The 22,899-nt window shown below is 40.9% G+C and overlaps 1 long non-coding RNA gene across 1 annotated transcript in view; it reads right to left on the bottom strand.

The window, feature by feature from the left end:
- LOC111541570 overlaps positions 1 to 22,899 on the bottom strand; it is a 46,345-nt gene that overhangs the window by 7,029 nt on the left and 16,417 nt on the right. Inside the window, exons 3-4 of the long non-coding RNA XR_002731305.1 lie at positions 2,085 to 2,149; positions 983 to 1,143 (exon numbers count right to left, since the gene is read on the bottom strand). This is a non-coding gene — a long non-coding RNA (uncharacterized LOC111541570). The remainder of the gene's footprint in view (positions 1 to 982; positions 1,144 to 2,084; positions 2,150 to 22,899) is intronic.

Raw genomic sequence — 22,899 nt, 5'->3', positions numbered from 1 at the left:
CTCTAGGCACAGTCTTGTGCTGGGCACCTTTTTTTTTAGCGGGTGTTTATCAAAGTATTCAACAACGGTCAGTTAGGATAAATGTGGTTGCATAATACTGACAAAGGTAGTAGTATTCAATATATATGTCATTATGCCTAGATATAATTATGCCTATTTGTTTCCTTCTGGGTTAACCTTCCTTTGAGAAAAGATATTAATACACACAACAGTGGCACATCTGTTCCCTTGTTCCCTACAGGTGAGGTGAGACTGACAATACCACAAGTCTACCTTTGCATAGTTTTATGCTTATTAACATTTTAATATATAAGTGATGCTATAACTCTGGGTGATGGCCTGGTTCCCCAGGACTGCTGTAGAGGGTGACTTCTTTGATGTAACAAAAGATATTTAAACGAGTCTAGGGACTGTACGGAAAGTTGCCCTAAAACAAGTCACCCAGAGGTCTATTTTATAAACCCTGCACATGGGAAACAGGCTGAGGCCTTGCTGCCAGCAGCCATCTGGGGTGGGGTGGGAGCTGGGGGAAGCACAAACCTACTAACAGGAGCAAGATAAAGATAACTCATCCAGAGAGTGATCTATGCTGCTCAAGAATGGGTGATTTGTAACTAAGAGTGTGTGTGTGTGTGTGTGTGTGTGTGTGTGTGTGTGTGTATTAAAACTATGTGAGCTGTGAAAGATTTTCGTGAGGCCAGAGTTTCGATTTTGAACGGGATCAGTCTATACCTGCTGGTATAAATCAACCCCAGCTGTAGGAACTGGGCCCACAGCTGTCTCAGACACCTATTGTTGGGCTAGACTCAGGCTGACAGTGAGATAAACACCACAGAAAAGGCTTTCGGGGGTAAATAGAAAGCAGGAAAAGACCCTGGCCCCCTCCAGCCAGCAGTTCTCTGAGTTCTGCCTTCAAAGGCAAAGCTGGGTTTCTGGAAGCCACAGGCCTCTCCCACCCATGCCTACACGGAGAAGCGCTCACCTGCATCCTCAGTCTTATCCGTCTTGTGGCATCTGCACACACCGCCCCCAGTCAGGCACTCGGCTGTAGCCTCGGAAATCCCGATTCAGCAGGCACTCTGCTTAAGAGTGGCTGGTGGGTCCCTTTACTCCTTATTGGTGACCTCTTGCCCAGGTCATCACCTGCTTCCAAAGGGATTTAAAATGAGGCATGGGGAAAGGACGATTACAGATTCACACTTCATTCTCTTTATTTGCACCTTCTTTCTTCTTTTCCCTCATCTTTCCCTGCATTCTCTCCCTCTGGCTTTCCCTCTCTCCTTCCATGCACTGTGTCAGGTAGGTGAAGCTTCCAGACTACTAGGGGAACACCTGTTTCCTTAGTTGTCCCACGGTCACCCCTAAAGCCATCTCTTCTCAAGGGCAGCTGATTTCTGGGGTCTGTGTGGCACAGCCTCCAGGGAGTGGACCAGCTATGAACTTGTAAGGAAGAAGGACCCCACCTTCTGCTTCCAGCTTCCTCCAGTATTGAAAAGCAGTGGAGCCAGTGAAGATCTGTTTCTGGCCATGAAATGAATCCCCTATATCCTAAGAGATCAGCTCAGCAATGAAGGGGTTACTCTCCTTGGTGTGGGGGTTGGGGGTGTAGAAAGTTGCAGGACACTTTTCGCAGCTTGTCTGATGGAGATGCGACCTGGCACCACTGAAAAGCTTTAAGATTAATGGAGAAAAGGCGAAATCTGACAGCTTTTCCACTGGTTTCAGTCCTCCTGGGTGGGCCGATTGGTCTTGAATGTCACTAGCTACTTAATCTTGTGTATCTGAAACAGACTGGCGTGTTTGGGGAGCCCTGTTTGCTCTGTATAGACATCAATTGGAGAGGCAGATAAAAGGAAACTGCATTGAATTTCTCCTTTAAGCCTTTCACCAGGCACTTTCTGACTGCAAAATAATTAGTGACCCTGGTAGACACAACCATCCTGTGGTAGATGCTCCCGCCACAACCCTGGTGTGACTCTGACTTCCCTGGGCAAGCTGCTCCTGCTCTGTTCAGTGCAGACTCATACCTCTGTATATTCTTCCTGCTAACTAACATTTTTTTTTAACTACATGGGCTTGCTTACCATTGTAAACCATGGGTGTCTGCTTAATCTGATGGCTGAGCGAATGGATCTCCAGAGACACAGATCTACAAGCACAAATGTGGACAGGGAAACAGAAGGACTAAATAAATAAATAAATAAATAAATAAATAAAGTACCCATTTACCTGCATATATGTCTCAAACAAATAGGGTTGAGCTATTTTTTTAATAACCAAAACATCTACCCAGGAATGGAAATTTAAAAATCAAATGATGCTTTCTGTATCCTGTTTTGTCAAACTGAACACATAAAAGAAGCCATTCAGGTTAAGTGCAAAGCATTAAAAGAGAAAGAATAAATACAATAGTGTTTGCAGAGGAGGTTACAATAGATTGACTCCTGATATTCAAAAGATAGGAATGTTTTGTGATTACTGTGTGAAATAACTCTGTCTAGTCTGGTTTGGCCTGGTGTGAGAAGTCTCTGATGCGTTTTACACACACATAGTGGTTTATGAAGAACCTGTCATAAACCTAAGTGATAGCACCAATTAGAAATGAGCTTCCATTGATGTATTTCAGATCATTTGCCCTTACCCTTTTCTCACTTTCTGATTCTTTAAACTCATGAACATGGTTGAGTATATCATCGGGTGATGAATAGCTAGAGATGATTGAGGCCAACAGACTATATATTAATTGTCCTTAGCCTGGCATCTGGGAATCCATAAAACTCTCTGCACTTTCAAACACAAGAGAAAGCTACATTCTCCGATGTCTGAAATTTGCCACATTACAAGCACACACAGGTCTATGCAGGGCATCTTCCTGCAATGTGCTTTTGGCTTTGATGAAAAGTTTCTATGTATACATATGTAACAAACCTGCATGTTGTGCACATGTACCCTAGAACTTAAAGTATAATAATAAAATAAATAAAAATAAATAAATAAAAAAGAAAAGTGTCTTTAAGACAGAACACTTTCCAGTAAACATATACAAAATTCATCATAAACCAGAGTAATTCTTCTGTCTACCAAAGGAAGATGGAAGACATAAACTGAGTCTAACACCATAGCAAGGTATCACAGGTCTCTATTATGACTTTGAAATAGCACCAGATATCTGGCTGTTTTTAAATTGCCAGTTTCTCCTCTGTGGTCAAGGATGTCTGCTAAAAAGAAGATACAGGAAGTTACTGATGGCCCTACAATGGAAAATGAAGTGAAAAATTAGTCTTCACTATACCAAAGCAACTTCATTTCAATTATCATTGCAAATATAAAGTTATACTTTATTTTGTGACTTACCTTCTCTTTTAAAGATACAGCCTCACATTGTTGAGACTGCCATTGCAAAATTATAACTGAGGCAGTGAAAGATCTGAACTAACTAACTCTACCTTGCTTCTAACCTCCAAGCTGTCCTTGTTCATTTCTGGGTATAGGCAAAGTAACTCTGGGAGAAACTTACTTTATGGTTTAGCTTTGAAACAAAGATGTTAACAGTCCTTTCCCAAAACAAGCCCCCTTTCGGCCTGGGGACTAGACTGCCTTTGCAAGGCTAACAAATTAGCTAAAAGATTAGAAATTATGATTTAGGAGTCATGCAGCTGGAGGCTACAAGATTCTGAATCTCCCCAAATTGCTCCTGGGGATAACATCACTATTGCAAAACTTAAGATTAGTGCTTGAAATATTTTGCAGACCCTGCACTCAAGGGATCAACTGGCACCACAGATTGATAAACTGGCTCATCTGGTCTTGTGACCCTGACCCAGGAACTGACTCAGTGCAAGAGGACAGCTTCAACTCCTTATGAGTTCATCTCAGACATGACTGATCAGAATTTCCAATTCACTGACCCCCTACCCACCAAATTATCCTGAAAAACTCTGATCCCCAAGTTCTCAGTAAGACCGATTTGAGTAATAATAAAACTCCAGTCTCCCACACAGCTGGCTCTGTGAATTACTCTTTCTCTATTGCAATTCCCCTGTCTTCATAAATCAGCTCTGTCTAGGCAGCGGGCAAGGTGAACATGTTGGGTGGTTACATTATGTCAAAGCCTAAGACTAGAGTTGACTGAAATGATGTTGAGGAGACTGAAGTCAGTCTACATGGCAGGAGAGAGGAGATGCTTCTCCATCCCTCCGAAATGTGACTGGCTGTGTTCTCAGGGGACTAGGAAGTAGTTGGCCAGAGAGCATACTGAGTACAGATTTCATGAACAGGTAGGTACTGGGTACACATTTCATGAAAATCAAGAAGTACAAGAGAAGGAAGAAAATTCATATAAATACAAGGAACTAAAATAAGAGAGACTACTAGACAGAAAGGGTCATTTTTCCTGGGAATTGACTGTAGACATTTTTCAACCTTGTTTGAGATATCTGAAACAATGCCTCTCCTCTTCCAGGTTAAAAAAAGAAAAGAAAAACGTGTGTAGCTATAAACAAAAAACAGGTGAGCGTACAGAGAAGGAAATTCAAGTCCCACATCTAAAGTTATTGCTATAGTCTTTGAAACCCAAGTTGTCTCTAAGTCAGTTTTTATTGAAAGGTGGAAGTCACCACAAGGTCACCATATTCATGGAGAGCCAAGAGATCCAAACATTAAAAAAATCACTGAAGTCACTCCGGCTATAATCGCTGGCAGATTTCAGGAAGTTTCTCCACAGCCATGTTCTTGCCACTGTCATTTTATCTTTAATGGGCTCTACAGGTGGCAGATACAAATGTAAATTAAACTATGGAATCCCCCAGAACCTTCTCAAGAGAATGAACCCAGGACTCTTTAGACAGGTTGATGAATTTGAGACATAAAGATAAGAGAACTGGGAAGAGATGAATTCAAAATGTGTTCTTGGTGGCATGCAAGGCTCCTAGTTCCCCACTGTAATCTAGTGGGCAGATGAAAAGTTTCCTTACTAATTAGCCTACTTGGGTGCTTACAGGTTAGGGTTCTGTGTTACCTATAGACCCCCATTCAAAGATAAATAACTGAGAAGAGTGTGATATACATTTACTGATCCAACAAATAATTTTTAGCATCTATTGAGTGTCAGATACTGTGTTGCAGATACAGTAATGATCACAACAAACATACCTCTTGCCCTCATGGATCTTAAGGTCTATTGGGAGAGTCAGTTGTTGGACTAGGAACTCTCCACTTGAAGAACATTAAAAAGGGGGTAGTATAGGATGCTGTGGGAGTTTAGGCTGGGGGCAGGGGGCAGTCAGAGAAGGACTCCCTGGGACAACTGAGTGACAATGCAGGTGATGTTCCAGAAGGAACCAGAGATCTGGAGGTAGAGAAGAGTATAGGATACACAAGAAACTGAAAGAAGATGAAAATAGCTAAAACATAAAGAGTGAGTGAAGAGTATTGTGACACAAGGAGGCTGGAAGGGTAGAAGAGGCCATGTTACAAAGGATCTGAAGGGTACTGTTGAAAAGTCTGGTCTGTAAGAGAATGAGAAGTGCTGAAGAATCCACTTTAAAAGGAAAGTGATATGATCAGATTCATATTTCAGAAAGACCCACTGTGACTGCCATGCAAAGAATGTGTTGGATTGCCCTAAGCCAAAAGAACAAAGCTGGAGGCATCATGCTACCTGATTTCAAACTGTACTACAAGGCTATAGTAACCAAAACAGCATGGTACTGGTACCAAAACAGAGATATAGACTAATGGAATAGAACAGAGCCCCCGGAAATAACACCGCACATCTACAGCCAGCTGATCTTTGACAAACCTGACAAAACAATAAAATGGGAAAAGGATTCCCTATTTAATACATAGTGCTGGGAAAACTGGCTAGCCATTTGTAGAAAGCTAAAACTGCATCCCTTCCTTACATCTTATACAAAAATTAATTCAAGATGGATTAAAGACTTAAATGTTAGACCTAAAACCATAAAAACCCTAGAATAAAACCTAGGCAATACCATTCAGGACATACACATGGGCAAGGACTTCATGACTAAAACACCAAAAGCAATAGCAACAAAAGCCAAAATTGACAAATGGGATCTAATTAAACTAAAGAGTTTCTGCACAGCAAAATCAACTATCATCAGAGTGAACAGGCAACTTACAGAAAGGGAGAAAATGTTTGCAATCTACCCATCTGACAAAGGGCTAATATCCAGAATCTACAAAGAATTCAAACAAATTTACAAGAAAAAAAACAAACAACCCCATCAAAAAGTGGGCAAAGGATAAGAACAGACACTTCTCAAAAGACGACATCTATGCAGCCAAAAGACACATGAAAAAATGCTCATCATCACTGGTCATCAGAGAATGCAAATCAAAACTACAATGAGATACCAGATACCATCTCATGCCAGTTAGAATGGTGATCATTAAAAAGTCAGGAAACAACAGGTGCTGGAGAGGATGTGGAGAAATAGGAACACTTTTACACTGTTGGTGGGACTGTAAACTAGTTCAACCATTGTGGAAAACAGTGTGGTGATTCCTCAGGGATCTAGAACTAGAAATACCATTTGACCCAGACATCCCATTACTGGACATATACCCAAAGGATTATAAGTCATGCTGCTATAAAGACACATGCACACGTATGTTTATTGCAGCACTACTCATAATAGTAAAGACTTGGAACCAACCCAACAGTCCATCAATGATAGACTGGATTAAGAAAATGTGGCACACATACACCACAGAATACTATGTAGCCATAAAAAAGGATGAGTTCATATCCTTTGTAGGGACGTGGATGAAGCTGGAAACCATCATTCTCAGCAAACTATCACAAGGTCAAAAAATCAAACACTGCATGTTCTCACTCATAGGTGGGAATTGAACAATGAGAACACTTGGACACAGGGAGGGGAACATCACAAACTGGGGCCTGTCATGGGATGGGGGGAAGGAGGAGGGATAGTATTAGGAGATACACCTAATGTAAATGATGAGTTAATGGGTACAGCACACCAGCATGGCACATGTATACGTATGTAACAAACCTGCACATTGTGTACATATACCCTAGAACTTAAAGTATATAAAAATAAATAAATAAATAAAAAAAAGAATGTGTTGGGTTGAGTCAGACAGGATTCTGGGAAACAGGAAGGAAGTCTGCAGACATCTGAATAGAGACAATGGTAGATTGGACCAAGGTGGTGACAGCAAGATTGAAAAGAAGCAGAAATATCCTAATATCTGTAGACAAATTAATAGTGAAGATGCCTCAGGTCACAAAGACAGGGCAGAGGCATGCAAGACAGCCATGTGAGGATCACATCCCACCCTGAGAAGGTGGGTCTTGGCACATACATCCCTGACAGGTCTGACCTGAATGAGCAGTGTGAAGTGAGGAGGGTAGTTAGGAAGAAATCCACTGAAGGTAACTGACCAACTTGATTATTTTTAATAGCTATGCTATTAGTTATGTTAGGAGGAATTTAGTTGTAGTAGAAAAGAATTCTGCAAAGGCTTCCTTTAAGAGAGGAGTCTGGGCTGGGTGTGGTGGCTCAAGCCTGTAATCCCACACTTTGGGAGGCCAAGGCAGACGGATCACCTGAGGTCAGGAATTTGAGACCAGCCTGGCCAATGTGGTGAAACACCATCTCTACTAAAAATACAAAAATTAGTCAGGCGTGGTGGCACGCACCTGTAATCCTAGCTACTCCGGAGGCTGAGGCAGGAGAATTGCTTGAACCTGGGAGGCAGAGGTTTCAGTGAACCAAGATCGTGCCACCGCACTCCAGCCTGGGCAACAGAGTGAGACTCCATCTTGAAAAAAAAAAAAAAAAAAAAAAAGAGGAGTCTGTAATATATTTCAAATATGAATTATGAATTTTAGTTTACATGCACATTTAGAAACCTATTACACAGCCCCCTAGAACAGCCATACATATTGTATTAAAGTCAAAACCCTATATATGACTATATTATATATACATATAACATATATTCCACATATATATTTCATTTTATCTCTTAATACTAGTAGCTAGTAGGCTTCTTTCTACTATACTTCTCTACTTCTGGATCTACCAACTGAACTGTAGATTTACCAAGACTTCACTTTTTAGAGTCTGTGTCCTGGCCTTGTTCCTGTAATAGTGTAATTCATTTGAAATTATGTGAGTGAAACATGAGAGCAAAATGGTAGTTGTTTCTATGAAAGTTAGTTTAGGGCCAGGCATGGTGGCTCAAATCTGTAATCCCAGCACTTTGGGAGGCTGAGGCAGGTGGTTCATCCAAGGTCAGGACTTCGAGACTAGCCTGGCCAACATAGTGAAACCCCATTTCCACTAAAAATACAAAAATTAGTCGAGCGTGGTGGTGTGTGCCTGTAGTCCCAGCTACTTGGGAGACTGAAGTGGGAGAATTGCTTGAACCCAGGAGGTGGAGGTTACAGTGAGCCAAGATAGCAACACTGCACTCCAGCCTAGGTGACAGAGTGAGCCTCCATCTCCAGAAAACAAAAAACAAAAGAAAAACTTGGAAGGATTCAACAGAGGGGAGTCTCTAAAGAAAAAGTTGCTATCAGATTAGATATAGACAAGACAACTATAACAGATAGTCTGGCTGTGGTGGTTCATGACTATAATCCCAGCATTTTAGGAGGCCGAGGCAGGAGGATCATTTGAGCCTAAGAGTTTGAGACCAGCCTGGGCAACATAGGAAGACCCCATCTCTACAAAAATTACAAATATTAACTGGGTGTGGTGGTGCATGCCTGTAATTCCAGCTACTTGGGAGGCTGAGGTGGGAGGATCACATGAGCTCAGGAGACTGAGGCAGTAGTAAGACATGATTGCACCACTGCATTCCAGCATAGGTGACAGAGCAAGACCCTGTCTCAAAAAAAAAAAAAAAAAAAAAATTAGAGGGGAAAAAACCTAGAAACAGATTCTGTATTCAGATTCTAGAGCAAATGCCTTTAAGTTCTGGCCCACTTCAACAACAACAACAAAAAAAAAAATTGAAAAACGTGTAGGTGATGCAATATGGGTGTAGCTGATAATGCAAGTAAAATGGTTTAGAACCCTGATCAGAAAACCAGTATGAAATAAAGATCTTCATTTCAGGTTGTAACCCATGAAAGTTCTATTTGGAATGTCAGAAATAGTAGACTATTCACACTTTCATATGCTTATATGAACCTAATATGTTTTAAGTAAAAATAAAATGTTAAGGGTAATACATATATTTTTCTTATGTAATTCTCCTCTTAAACCAATTTTTTCAATTATCTGATAGCCACCATACTAACTATTGGATAAGAAGTATTCTTTGATGGTACCAATGGCCCAGATATACAGAAGCCACACATTCCAAGTACAGGCTGCTGGATTACAAGGACAGTGTGGGAAACCACAGACCAACAGAACTCCAACTCATCCAGAAAAGAGATTATTTTCTCAGCCACACCTGATAAGATTTCACCAGTAACTAGTGAAGAGGAATTGGAAACTCTTACCAGAACCCTTTGTATATCATTTATAGCCTATTACACAAACATACTGTATGTGTTTATTATATAGTAAACTGTACACAGTTCTTATTTCATAGTGTGTTTAGTCATTCTCATTTAATCCTTTTATATCTTCCTAAAGTCCATCAAGAACTTCTGCAGCTGTTGGTGGTGGTGGTGGAGTGTACCCAGTGGCCCTGCTTGGACTAGGTTCCCAGGCAAGCTGTCTCCTAACAGATACTGCTTTAGTGGGGCCTATTTTGGCCAGAGTTACACACACATAGAGAGTACAGCACATTGAAAAGAAATGCCATTTAAAGTCTTGCCTGACTTTTAGAGATACTTACGTTCATACATTTATACTGAGTTCTGTGAATGAGCTTCAAGGGATATAGGAAGCCTTGGAAACTATTACATATGTATGTTTGCAGGGGGAGGAATGTTTGGCTTTCAGCAGATTTTCAAAAGACCCCTTAATCCCAAGAGAGGTCAAGAATCATTGGTATAATAAAAAGGAATGAAGTTCTCATACATGCTACCACATGGATGAACCTTGAAAACATTATGCTAAGTGAAAGAAGCCACAAAAGACCACATACTATATGTCTTTATTCATATGCAAGTCCAGAATAAAGAAATCTATAGAGACAGAAAGTAGATTAGTGATCGCTTAGGGCTAGGTAGGGAGTGGGGGAATAAGAAGAGATGGAGATGATAGCTAAAAGGTACAGGGTTTTTGACGTGAGGAATATGTCCTAAAATTGACTGCGGTGAGGTCTGTACATATCTATGGATATGCTAAAACCCACAGAATGGTAGACTTTACGTAGATAAATTATATGGTATATTAATTATATCTCCATAAAGCTATTTTTTAAAAAAATAATTGGCATAGACTTATCATTTGCCAATCTTGTTCATATTCTTTACTTCACGAGGTATTATGAAATAAGTAAATGAACATCCAAAGTCACTACTAAGTGACTCATTCTTCTGATGCTAATTCCATTTCCCACCATGCTTCAGCTATTGCCTACTGTCAGGATAGGGTGACAAGAGCATGGACTTGGGAGCCTGAACCACTTAATAACCCCTTGTACAGGCTGCTTAATCTGACTATCTTGTTCTTATTTTTCTGTTCTAAAACAGAATGTTACCCAACTAAGAGTACAATTGTGAGATACTCTATGTAAAGTACCTAGCACTGTGCTTAGCATATGGTAGATACTAACAAACGGTAGCATATGTTTATCATCATGTATTAACACTGATTTGGTTTTAAGTGACAGAAACTCAATCTAGTTAAAGCAAAGAAGGAAATGTATTAATTTATATCACTGGGGAGATATATATAGAGTAGATACTAACAAATGGCAGCATATGGTAGATACTAACAAACGGTAGCATATGTTTATCATCATGTATTAGCACTGATTTTGTATTAAGTGACAGAAACTCAATTTAGTTAAAGCAAAGAAGGAAATGTATTAATTTATATCACTGGGAAGGCCATCTAGCTTCAGAAGAAGCAATAGCCAGAGTCTCAAGTGACCTCTCAAGACCCTCCTGGCTTTGTCCTCAGGTGGAAACACATGGAGACAAAGTTGTCAAAGCTCCAGGCTCACATTCCACCAGCTTAGTGGCTCAAGTGGAAGAACAAACCTCTTTCTAGATAATGCCAAAAGTCCCGGAAGATTCTTGCTGGCCTGGCTAAGATGCTGTGTCCATCTCTGAGCCAATCTCCATGGCTGAGGGAAGGAATTACAATTAATCAAGCCTGAATCATGTTCCCTATCTGTGGAAGGATGATGTATTAGTCCGTTTTCACACTGCTAATACATACCTAAGACTGGGTAATTTATAAAGAAAAAGAGGTTTAACGGACTCATTTCCACGTGGCTGAGGAGGCCTCAAAATCATGGCAGAAGGCAAAAGGCACATCTTACATGGCAGCAAGAAAGAGAGAATGAGAGCCAAGTGAAAGCGGAAACTCCTTATAAAACTGTCAGATCTCATGAGACTTATTCACTATCAGGAGAACAGCATGGGGGAAATTGCCCCCATGATTTAATTATCTCTCACTGGGTCCCTCCCACAACACATGGAAATTATGAGAGCTACAATTCAAGATGAAATTTGGGTGGGGACACAGCCAAACCATATCAGAGGATAGATTACTCCCTCCCTGCACCCCAACCCCAAACCAATACATGTGCTACATATCTACAGACATTTATTCTTTCCAGGGTGAGATAATCATTTTAGGCTGAATGGTGAAGCAAAGAAAACTGACAATTCAATTCTGCATTACTGGTCACCCACTCTGGGGGAAGCACCTTCCATGTTGTGTGTGTGTATATGCACATGAACCCTCGAATACATGGGGAGCCTGTCAGATGCCAAGATGAATGAGAATCTCACATATTAATTGTTTACACATTTTATAACAACAGTAATTCCTTCCTGGTGGCTTCAACTAGATGCTGAAGTGTGGAGGAGACAATCTTGGTAAGAAATTTGGATAAAATTGTATGTCATGGGTAATTTCACTTATTAAATATTTTCTCAGTTGTGAGTTTAGAAAATAGAACAAGGTAACACAAATGAGTATTTCAGGAAGCCCCCCCACCCCCCCCGCAATATTAGGCAGTGACTGAGTAGTGGGTTTACATTTACAAACAGCCAAATCCTGCAGAATGAAGGCTGGTCTAGCTGAGGTCAGCTCTCCTAGGGAGCTGACACGGGTGTAAATCAGATGTATACCATTGCTCATTCTTCAGGCCATTTTTTTTTTTTTTTTTTTTGGACATTTGGATTTAATTTGTGGGTGTCTCTTCTTTTTCCAAAAGCAGTGTTTAAAACGTAGAGGAAATTTAAGGTTCCAGGATGCACTGCTGGGTTGTGGCCTCCCCTGGGCCATTTCTCATCTTTATGTATTTTCGTGGGTGATTCTCATCATGTTCAAGACACGTTACACGTATGTCTCCCTCACTTCAGAAACAGTTCAGACCCAGTTGTTTAGCATCACTAATGAGAAGTTTCTCTGTAGATTTCCCATGGTCAAAAAACTAAATAGAAAAACTATAGTGCAGTGGTTAAGAGTGCAGGTTTTGAATTCCAATCCAGCTTTGAATCCTTATGTTTTTTTATCACCAGATCATATTAAATCACTTATTATGTTTATTTTTTATATCTGTTTTCCTTAGTTAGAATATGAGCTCCAGGAGGGCAGGCATCACTGTCTGTTTTGTTCACTGATATAGGTCACATACCTAAAACAGTGTCAAGTACTTTGAAGGCACTCAATAAATATCTGTTGAATGTATGAATCGTGTAATTAACCATGTTAATATATTATTTAATACGGTTTCTGTTTTCACCCTTAAGGTTTCATCCTGAGTGTGCTGAATTATGGGATTGACAGGGAGCAATGTTTAATATCGGCATCTGAATGTCCTCTTTTCTTTCCATCTTCTCCCTACTCCATCTGCCCAGAGAAGGGTTTCATCTTTCTGTATGAACTATACACCTTTACTTGGGTCAGCATGCATTCTTTCCTATATTAAGTTTAATGTATAAACTCTATGTGGTAAGTTCTCTACCTTAGCTCTTGATATAAAAAAAACTAGATTTTGGAATCCCAGAGGAAATTCTCTCCCACCAAAGCCTGCCTAGTAATAACAAGCCTGCCTAGTAATAACAAGTCAAAAGCACTTTGACTTTTAGATTACTATGTCTCTTGTGAACTTAAAAACTATTTTGAAACTCAGAGATGAGCAAGGACTTCTTTTCCTTAGACTATAACTACAGATAAAAAGCTGTCAGTGCTGCTCAGGAAATAGTGACTTCTCAGCATCTCAGCATAGTTCCTTGCTACATCCACTTCCCTAAATGATCAACGTCCCTTTTGTTGGGCTCTTCTCTGCCTTGTAACGCCTATATGTGATTACCAAACTGGGGGTTCTTTTCTCATCTTTAAGATGCCTTTATGAGTCTTTGCTTGATTCATGATAACTGATTCCCTTTTCCAGCTGTAGAAGGGCAATGTTCAACTAGAGGCTCATAAACGACTCCTCTCACGAGAAGTGCCACTGTCTTCATGCTCAGATCCCGCTATCTAAATCCTGTTTCCTACCTGGTCTCAAGTTAGCTGATATTCATCAACAAACGTTTGCCTGGGAAGGACAGTTTACTCTTACGCCATTTGCAACTAATGCAGGACCCCAAAAGTGTATATGGAGGAGGCATATTGAGTTAAAAGTACAAGTAGAGTGTCTGAAACCACCAATTTCCTTTCCAGTAGTGATAAAAGATCTTAAACATAGTAAGACAAATTTAAAGGAAATTTATCAGAGAGCAAGAGAGAAAACTATTTCTCCCCAAAGAAAGCATCTATGTGCAAGTAAACCCACTAGCTGACAGTCCAGGGCTGCAAGCACCTCAGTGGCCCCTGGAGTCAGGGAGGGAGGGAGTGGTAGCCTCTCTCTCAGCCCTCCTTGTGCCTCCCCATACCCAGAGTATGGAGAGCTGGGAAGACAGGTATGTCAGAACCCTGGCCATGGCATCTACCAGACAGAGGAGGCAGTCCTAAATAGACTGTGACTTTAGAAGACTGGGAGAAATCCCTTAGTTCTCAGGGCTTAAATCCCCTCAAAAGATTCCTAAATTACAAAAAAAAAAAAAAAAGGATTTCAATTTGGCAGTGTGTACTGTGCAGAGTCCAGGGAAAAAGACAGCTCACTGGAAGACTTGACTGTCTGACCCTATGGAAAAATGGATGCATCAGAGATCTATGGACTATTTGCCATTTAAAGTATTCAACTGACTCCCTTCAGTCTGAATATTTGCCCACTTGGCAATCTCCTGATGAGAGTTGGCTTCCTCATCTTTATATTTTTGGCTGTATGTAACAGACTTAACCAAAACTGGCTTAAAAACTAAAGAGTATCATGTTCTCAAAGAAGGAGCAGTCTGAGGTACCGTGGGTCTAGGGTTGGTAAATTTAGGGGCTCGACAACATCAGCAAGGACCAGATTCTTCTCATAATCCTACACTGCAATACGTAGGGTGTTGGCTTTGGTCCTCTAGCTTGTCTCCTTATGGTCAAAAAACAGTGACAACAACCTTCACCATTGCAGACTCGCACAACAAAATGTGAAGTCCATAGTGAGAATGATATTTCTTTGTCAACAAGAAAACTTTCCCAGGCCTCCCCCCAACCCTTTTCAAAAACCTTACCTTTGTGCTTTATTAGTCATAATTGTTCCCAAATATTTTTCTAAGTCAATTGTCAGCAAGGAGAATGCAGTCACCATGATCAACTTGGAGTAGTCAAGAATAATTGCCTTTCGGTCCTGAGGATGGGCTCAGCTTTCCTAAAACACAGAGTCACATGAATGTATCAGAATTCTACTAATCACAAAACCTGGGGAAATTGCTGTTACACACACAATGCAACCAAAAATATCTACCACACCATGAACATTTCCTGCAAGGAAAGACACATAGAGAGTTCAACTGTCTGGTCACTATGGCTATTTGTCTCCTTATTTAAAAAATAGTGTTCCAAGGTCAGGCATGGTGGCTCATGCCTGTAATCCCAGCACTTTGGGAGGCTGAGGTGGGTGGATCACCTGAGGTCAGGAGTTCGAGACCAGCTTAGGCAACATGGTGAAACCAACCCCTCTCTGCTAAAAATACAAAAATTAGCCAGTGGTGGCAGCCACCTGTAATCCCAGCTATTCAGGAGGCTGAATCAGGAGAATCACTTGAACCCAGGAGGCGGAGTTTGCAGTGAGCTGAGATCGCACCATTGCACTCCAGTCTGGGAAATGGAGTGAGACTCTGTCTCAAAAAAAAAAAAAAAAAAATACTCTTTACTTAAACATTTGTCTTCCTCTTCAGAAATAATAACAAAAAAAGCTCCAAGAATGAAGAGGTGACCTATTAAACTTCAAAGTGATGATGACTTATGCCCGCTTTCTTAAGGTATGGACAGACAGATGCCTGGCAATCCCAAGGGCTGTGTGGGGTGACCAGGAGTAATGGGAAAAAATCTTATCTAGTTAAAGATTTGGCAAATATCCACTGAGGGATCTTGATGTGCCAGGCATTGTGCCAAGCAGGATACCAAGGAGATAGGGCATAGTCTCTGCTCCTAGGAATCCACAGCCAGCCTCATGACTTTGCCTGGGGATACTCTTTGTTATGAGACCTAGATCCAATCAGTCTGGGAGTCCAAGACTGTCCAGATGGTTTGGGCTTCTGGCTGCCCAATCAGTATAGCTAGCTTGCCACTAGCAGAGAGACAGAAGGTAGTCTCTTAGCTGTCCTCCTTAGCTGACCAGGGCCCGGAGGGTATATACATCTTGTTTCAATCCCCGGATCTGTGGTTCTTCTTGTCAGCAGACAAGGCCAGCAGTGTCTGCCTGGTTCTACACTATGAGTTGGGTTCAAGCCTCTGCTCTCCAGAAAAGCACTGATACTATTTCTTAGGAATAATATCTATATAAGAAAACCCTCAAGGAAAGCAAGAAACCAAGGTTGGTAATGGGCTGAAGGGAAGGCAGAGTTCTAGGAGGGAATGAGCAATGCTGTTTATAAGAAAGCATAGGATAAGGAGTTGAACATGCAATAAAAGGTAGTGCACCAATTTTCCTTGTAAAGCAATGGTAACGTATAAAGAATGAATTCGACAATCTCAACACCTCAAACCCTATAAGAAGCAATGTGCAGACACCATGACCCCTTATTTGGTAGATATTTTGGGGCTCTGTGGGTATATCAGATTAAGCAGACGGGGTAGAATTTTGTTATTGTCACTACGGTTAAAAGTAATTTGGGGTGTCCGTTCCAAGATGGCCAAATAGGAACAGCTCTGGTCTGCAGCTCCCAGCATGCTCGATGCAGAAGATGGGTGATTTCTGCATTTCCAACTGAAGTACCTGGTTCATCTCACTGGGACTGATTGGAAAGTGGGTACACCACAGGGAGGGCAAGTCAAAGCAAGACAGGGTGTCACCTCACCCGGGAAGCACCAAGGGGTCAGGGGATTTCCCTTTCCTAGCCAAGGGAAGCTGTGATAGACTGTACCTAGAAAAACAGAACACTCCTGCTCAAATACTACGCTTTTCCAACAGTCTTAGCAAATGGCACACCAGGAAATTGTATCCCCTGCCTGGCTCTGCAGGTCCCATGCCCACAAATCCTTGCTCACTGCTAGCTCAGCATTCTGAAATCAACCTGCCAGGCAGTGGCCCAGCAGGGGGAGGGGGTCTGCCCTTGCTGAGGCTTGAGTAGGTAAACAAAGTAGCCTGGAAGCTCAAGCTGGGCGGAGCACATCACAGCACCACAAGGCTTGCTGCCTCAATAGACTCCACCTCTGGGGGCAGGGCATAGTTGAACAAAAGGCAGCAGAAACTTCTGCAGACTTAAACATCCCTGTCTGACAGCTCTGAAGAGAGCAGTGGTTCTCCCAGCACAGTGTTGGAGCTCTGAGAACAGAGAGACTGCCCCCTCAAGTGGGTCGCTGACCTCCATGCAGCCAAACTGGGAAACACCTCCCAGTAGGGGCCAACTGAAACCTCATACAGCCAGGTGCCCCTCTGGGACAAAGCTTCCAGAGGAAGGATCAGGCAGCAACATTTGCTGTTCTGCAGCCTCTGGTGGTGATACCCAGGCAAACAGGGTCTAGAGGGCACCTCCTGCAAGCTCCAACAGAACTGAAGCTGAGGGACCTGTTAAAAGGAAAACTAACAAACAGAAAGGAATACCAGCAACATCAACAAAAAGGATGTCCACACCAAAACCCCATCTGTCGGTCACCAATATCAAAGACCAATGTAGATAAAACCACAAAGATGGGGAGAAACCAGAGCAGAAAAGCTGAAAATTCTAAAAACCTCTGCTCTTCCAGAGGATGGCAGCTCCTTGCCAGCAATGGAACAAATCTGGATGGAGAATAACTTTGACGAGTTGACAGAAATATGCTTCAGAAGGTCGATAATAACAAACTTCTCTGAGCCAAAAGAGGATGTTTGAACCCATCATAGGGAAGCAAAAAAACCTTGAAAAACATTAGATGAATGACTAACTAGAATGAACAGTGAAGAGAGACCTTAAATGACTGGATGGAGCTGAAAACCATGGCATGAGAACTATCTGACACACGCACAAGCTTCAATAGCCAATTTGATCAAGTGGAAGAAAGGGTATCAGTGATTGAAGATCAAATTAATGAAATGAAGCAAGAAGAGAAGTTTAGAGAAAAAAGAGTAAAAAGAAATAAAACCTCCAAGAAATATGGGACTATGTGAAAAGGCCAAATCTACATTTGATTGGTGTATCTGAAAGTGACAGGGAGAATGGAACCAAGTTGGAAAACACTCCAGGATATTATCCAGGGGAACTTCCACAACCGAGCAAGACAGGCCAATATTCAAATTCAGGAAATACAGAGAATACCACAAAGATACTCCTCAAGAAGAGCAAACCCAAGACACATAATTGTCAGATTCACCAAGGTTGAAATGAAGGAAAAAATGTTAAGGGCAGCCAGAGAGAAAGGTTGGGTTATCCACAAAGGGAAGCCCATCAGACTATGGGATCTGCGGATCTCTTGGCAGAAACTCTACAAGCACAAACAGAGTGGAAGCCAATATTCAACATTCTTAAAGAAAAAAATTTTCAACCCAGAATTTCATATCCAGCCACACTAAGCTTCATCAGTGAAGGAGAAATAAAATCCTTTACAGACAAGCAAATGCTGAGAGATTTTGTCACCCCCAGGCATCGCTTACAAGTGTTCCTGAAGGAAGCACTAAACATGGAAAGGAACAACTAGTATCAGCCACTGTAAAAACATGCCAAATTGTAAAGACCATTGATGCTAGGAAGAAACTGTATCAATTAAGGGGCAAAATAACCAGCAAACATCATAATGACAGGATCAAATTCACATATAACAATATTAACCTTAAAGGTAAATGGGCTAAATGCCACAATTAAAAGACACAGAATGGCAAAGTGGATAAAGAGTCAAGACCCATCAGTGTGCTGTATTAAGGAGACCCATCTCACATGTAGAGACACATACAGGCTCAAAATGAAGGGATGCAGGAAGATCTACCAAGCAAATGGAAAGCAAAACAAATTGCAGCAGTTGCAACCCTAGTATATGATAAAGCAGACTTTAAACCAACCAAGATCAAAAAGACAAAGAAGGTCACTAAATAATGGTAAAGGGATCAATTCAACAAGAAGACCTAACTGTCATAAATATATATGCACACAATAGAGGAGCACCCAGATTCACAAAGCAAGTCCTTTGAGACCTACAAAGAGAATTAGACCTCCACACAATAATAATGGGAGACTTTAACACTCCACCACCAATATTAGACAGATCAACAAGACAGAAGGTTAACAAGAATATCCAGGACATGAACGTAGCTCTACACAAGTGGACCTAATAGATATCTACAGAACTCTCCACCCCAAATCAACAGAATATACATTCTTCTCAGCACCACATTGCACTTATTCCAAAATTGACCACATTGTTGGAAGTAAAGCACTCCTCAGCAAACGTAAAAGAACATAAATCACAACAAACTGTCTCTCAGATCACAGTACAATCAAATTAGGACTCAGGATTAAGAAACTCACTCAAAACCACTCAACTACATGGAAACTGAACAACCTGCTCCTGAATGATTACTGGGTAAATAACAAAATGAGCCCAGAAATAAAGATGTTCTTTGAAACCAATGAGAACAAAGACACAATGTAACAGAATCTCTGGGACACATTTAAAGCAGTGTGTAGAGGGAAATTTATAGCACTAAATTTCCATAAGAGGAAGAAGGAAAGATCTAAAATTGACACCCTAACATCACAATTAAACAAACTAGAGAAGCAGGAGCAAACAAATTCAAAAGCTAGCAGAAGGCAAGAAATAACTAAGATCGGAGCAGGACTGAAGGAAATAGAGACAAAAAAGCCCTTCAAAAAAATCATTCAATCCAGGAGCTGATTTTTTGAAGAGATTAATAAAATTGATAGACTGCTAACAAGACTAATAAAGAAGAAAAGAGGAGAATGAAATAGACACAATAAAGAATGATAAAGGAGATATCACCACCTATCCTACAGAAATACAAACTACCACCAGAGAATACTATAAACACCTCTATGCAAATAAAATAGAAAATCTAGAAGCAAGGGATGAATTCCTGGGCACAAACACCCTCCCAAGACTAAATCAGGAAGAAGTTGAATCTCTGAACAGACCAATAACAGGCTCTGAAATTTAGGCAATAAATAATAGCCCACCAACCAAAAAAAGTCCAGGACCAGACGGATTCACAGCCGAATTCTCCCAGAGGTACAGAGAGGAGCTGGTACCATACCTTCTGAAACTTTTTTTTTTTTTTTTTTTTTTTTTTTTTTTTTTTTTGAGACGGAGTCTTGCTCTGTAGCCTGGGCTGGAGTGCAGTGGCCGGATCTCAGCTCATTGCAAGCTCCGCCTCCTGGGTTCACGCCATTCTCCTGCCTCAGCCTCCCGAGTAGCTGGGATTACAGGCGCCCACCACCTCGCCTGGCTAGTTTTTTGTATTTTTTAGTAGAGACGGGGTTTCAACATGTTAGCCAGATAGTCTCGATCTCCTGACCTCGTGATCTGCCCGTCTCGGCCTCCCAAAGTGCTGGGATTACAGGCTTGAGCCACCACGCCCGGCTGAAACTATTCCAATCAATAGAAAATGTGGGAATCCTCCTTAACTCATTTTATGAGACCAACATCATCCTGATACCAAAGCCTGACAGAGACACGATAAAAAAAAGAGAGAATTTTAGACCAATATCCCTGATGAACATTGATGCAAAAATCCTCAATAAAATACTGACAAGCCAAATCCAGCAGCACATCAAAAAGCTTATCCACCACGATCAAATCAGCTTCATCCCTGTGATGCAAGCCTGGTTCAACATATGCAAATCAATAAATGTAATCCAACACAAAAACAGAACCAAAGACAAAAACCACATGATTATCTCAATAGATGTCCAAAAGGTCTTCAACAAAATTCAACAGCCCTTCATGCTAAAAACTCTCAATAAACTAGATAAACATGGAACATATCTCAAAATAATAAGAGCTATTTATGACAACCCCACAGTCACCATCATACTGAATGGGCAAAAACTGAAAGCATTCCCTTTGAAAATTGGCACAAGAGAGGGATGCCCTCCTCACCACTCCTATTCAACATAGTGTTGGAAGTTCTGACTAGGGCAATCAGGCAAGAGAAAGAAATAATCGGTATTCAATTAGGAAAAGTTGAAGTCAAATTGTCCCTGTTTGCAGATGACATGATTGTATGTTTAGAAAACCCCATTGTCTCAGCCCAAAATCTCAAGCTGATAAGCAACTTTGGCAGTCTCAGGATACAAACTCAATGTGCAAAAATCACAAGAATCCCTATACACCAATAACAGACAAACAGCCAAATCATGAGTGAACTCCCATTCACAATTGCTATAAAGAGAATAAAATACCTAGGAATCCAACTTACAAGGGATATGAAGGACCTCTTCAATGAGAACTACAAACCACTGCTCAACGAAATAAAAGAGGACACAAACAGATGGAAGAACATTCCATGATCATTGATAGGAAGAATCAATATCGTGAAAATGGCCCAAAGTTATTTGTAGATTCAATGTCATCCCCATCAGGCTACCAATGACTTTCTTCACAGAATTGGAAAAAACTACTTTAAATTTCATATGGAACCAAAAAAGACCCCGCATTGCCAAGACAATCCTAAGCCAAAGGAACAAAGCTGGAGACATCATGCTACCTGACTTCAGAGTATACTACAAGGCTACAGTAACCAACACAGCATGGTACTGGTACCAAAACAGAGATATAGACCAATAGAACAGAACAGAGCCCTCAGAAATAACACCACACATCTACAACCATCTGATTTTTGACAAACCTGACAAAAACAAGAAATGGAAAAAGATTCCCTATTTAATAAATGGTGCTGGGAAAACTGGCTAGCCATACATAGAAAACTGAAACTGGGTCCCTTCCTTGCACCTTATACAAAAATTAATTCAAGATGGATGAAAAACTTAAATGTTAGATGTAAAACCATAAAAGGCCTAGAAGAAAACCTAGGCAATACCATTCAGGACATAGGCATGGGCAAAGACTTCATGACTAAAACACCAAAAGCAATGGCAACAAAAGCCAAAATAGACAAATGGGATCTAATTAAACTAAAGAGCTTCTGCACAGCAAAAGAAACTACCATCAGAGTGAACAGGCAACCTACAGAATGGGAGAAAATGTTTGCAATCTACCCATTTGACAAAGGGCTAACATCTAGAGTCTACAAAGAGCTTCAACAAACTTTCAAGAAAAAAAAAAAAAAAAAAAAAAAAAACAGCTCCATCAAAAAGTGGCCAAAGGACAGGAAAAGACAGTTCTCAAAAGAAGACATTTATGTAGCCAACAGACACATGAAAAAATGCTCATCATCACTGGTCATCAGAGAAATGCAAATCAAAACCACAGTGAGATACCATCCCATGCAATTCAGAATGGCGATCATTAAAAAGTCAGGAAACAACAGATGCTTGAGAGGACGTGGAGAAGTAGGAATGTCTTTACGCTGTTGGTTGGAGTGATGGACGTGTGGGTTGGTTCCAAGTCTTCGCTATTGTGAATAGTGCCACAATAAACATACGTGTGCATGTGTCTTTATAGCAGCATGACTTATAATCCTTTGGGTATGTCCCCAGTAATGGAACGGCTGGGTCAAATGGTATTTCTAGTTCTAGATCCTTGAGGAATCACCACACTGTTTTCCACAATGTTTGAACTAGTTTACAGTCCCGTCAACAGTATAGAAGTGTTCCTATTTCTCCACGTCCCCTCCAGCACCTGTTGTTTCCTGAATTTTTAGTGATTGCCATCGTAACTGGTGCAAGATGGCATCTCGTTGCGGTTTTGATTTGCATTTCTCCGATGGCGAGTGATAATGAGCATTTTTTCACGTGTCTGTTGGCTGTATGAATGTCTTCTTTTGAAAATTGTCTGTTCATATCCTTTGCCCACTTTTTCATGGGGTTGTTTGTTTTTTTCTGGTAAATTTGATTGAGTTCTTTATAGGTTCTGGATATTAGCCATTTGTCAGAAGAGTAGACTGCAAAAAATTTCTCCCATTCTGTAGGTTGCCTGTTCACTCTGATGGTAGTTTCTTTTGCTGTGCAGAAGCTCTTTAGTTTAATTAGATCCCATTTGTCAATTTTGGCTTTTGTTGCCGTTGCTTTTGGTGCTTTAGACATGAAGTCCTTGCCCATGCCTATGTCCTGAATGGTACTAC

The sequence above is a fragment of the Piliocolobus tephrosceles genome, chromosome 4 (genome assembly GCF_002776525.5).
Source record: "Piliocolobus tephrosceles isolate RC106 chromosome 4, ASM277652v3, whole genome shotgun sequence".
In the NCBI taxonomy this organism is placed as follows: Eukaryota; Metazoa; Chordata; class Mammalia; order Primates; family Cercopithecidae; genus Piliocolobus; species Piliocolobus tephrosceles.
This window is presented reverse-complemented; position numbering and strand designations above follow the sequence as displayed.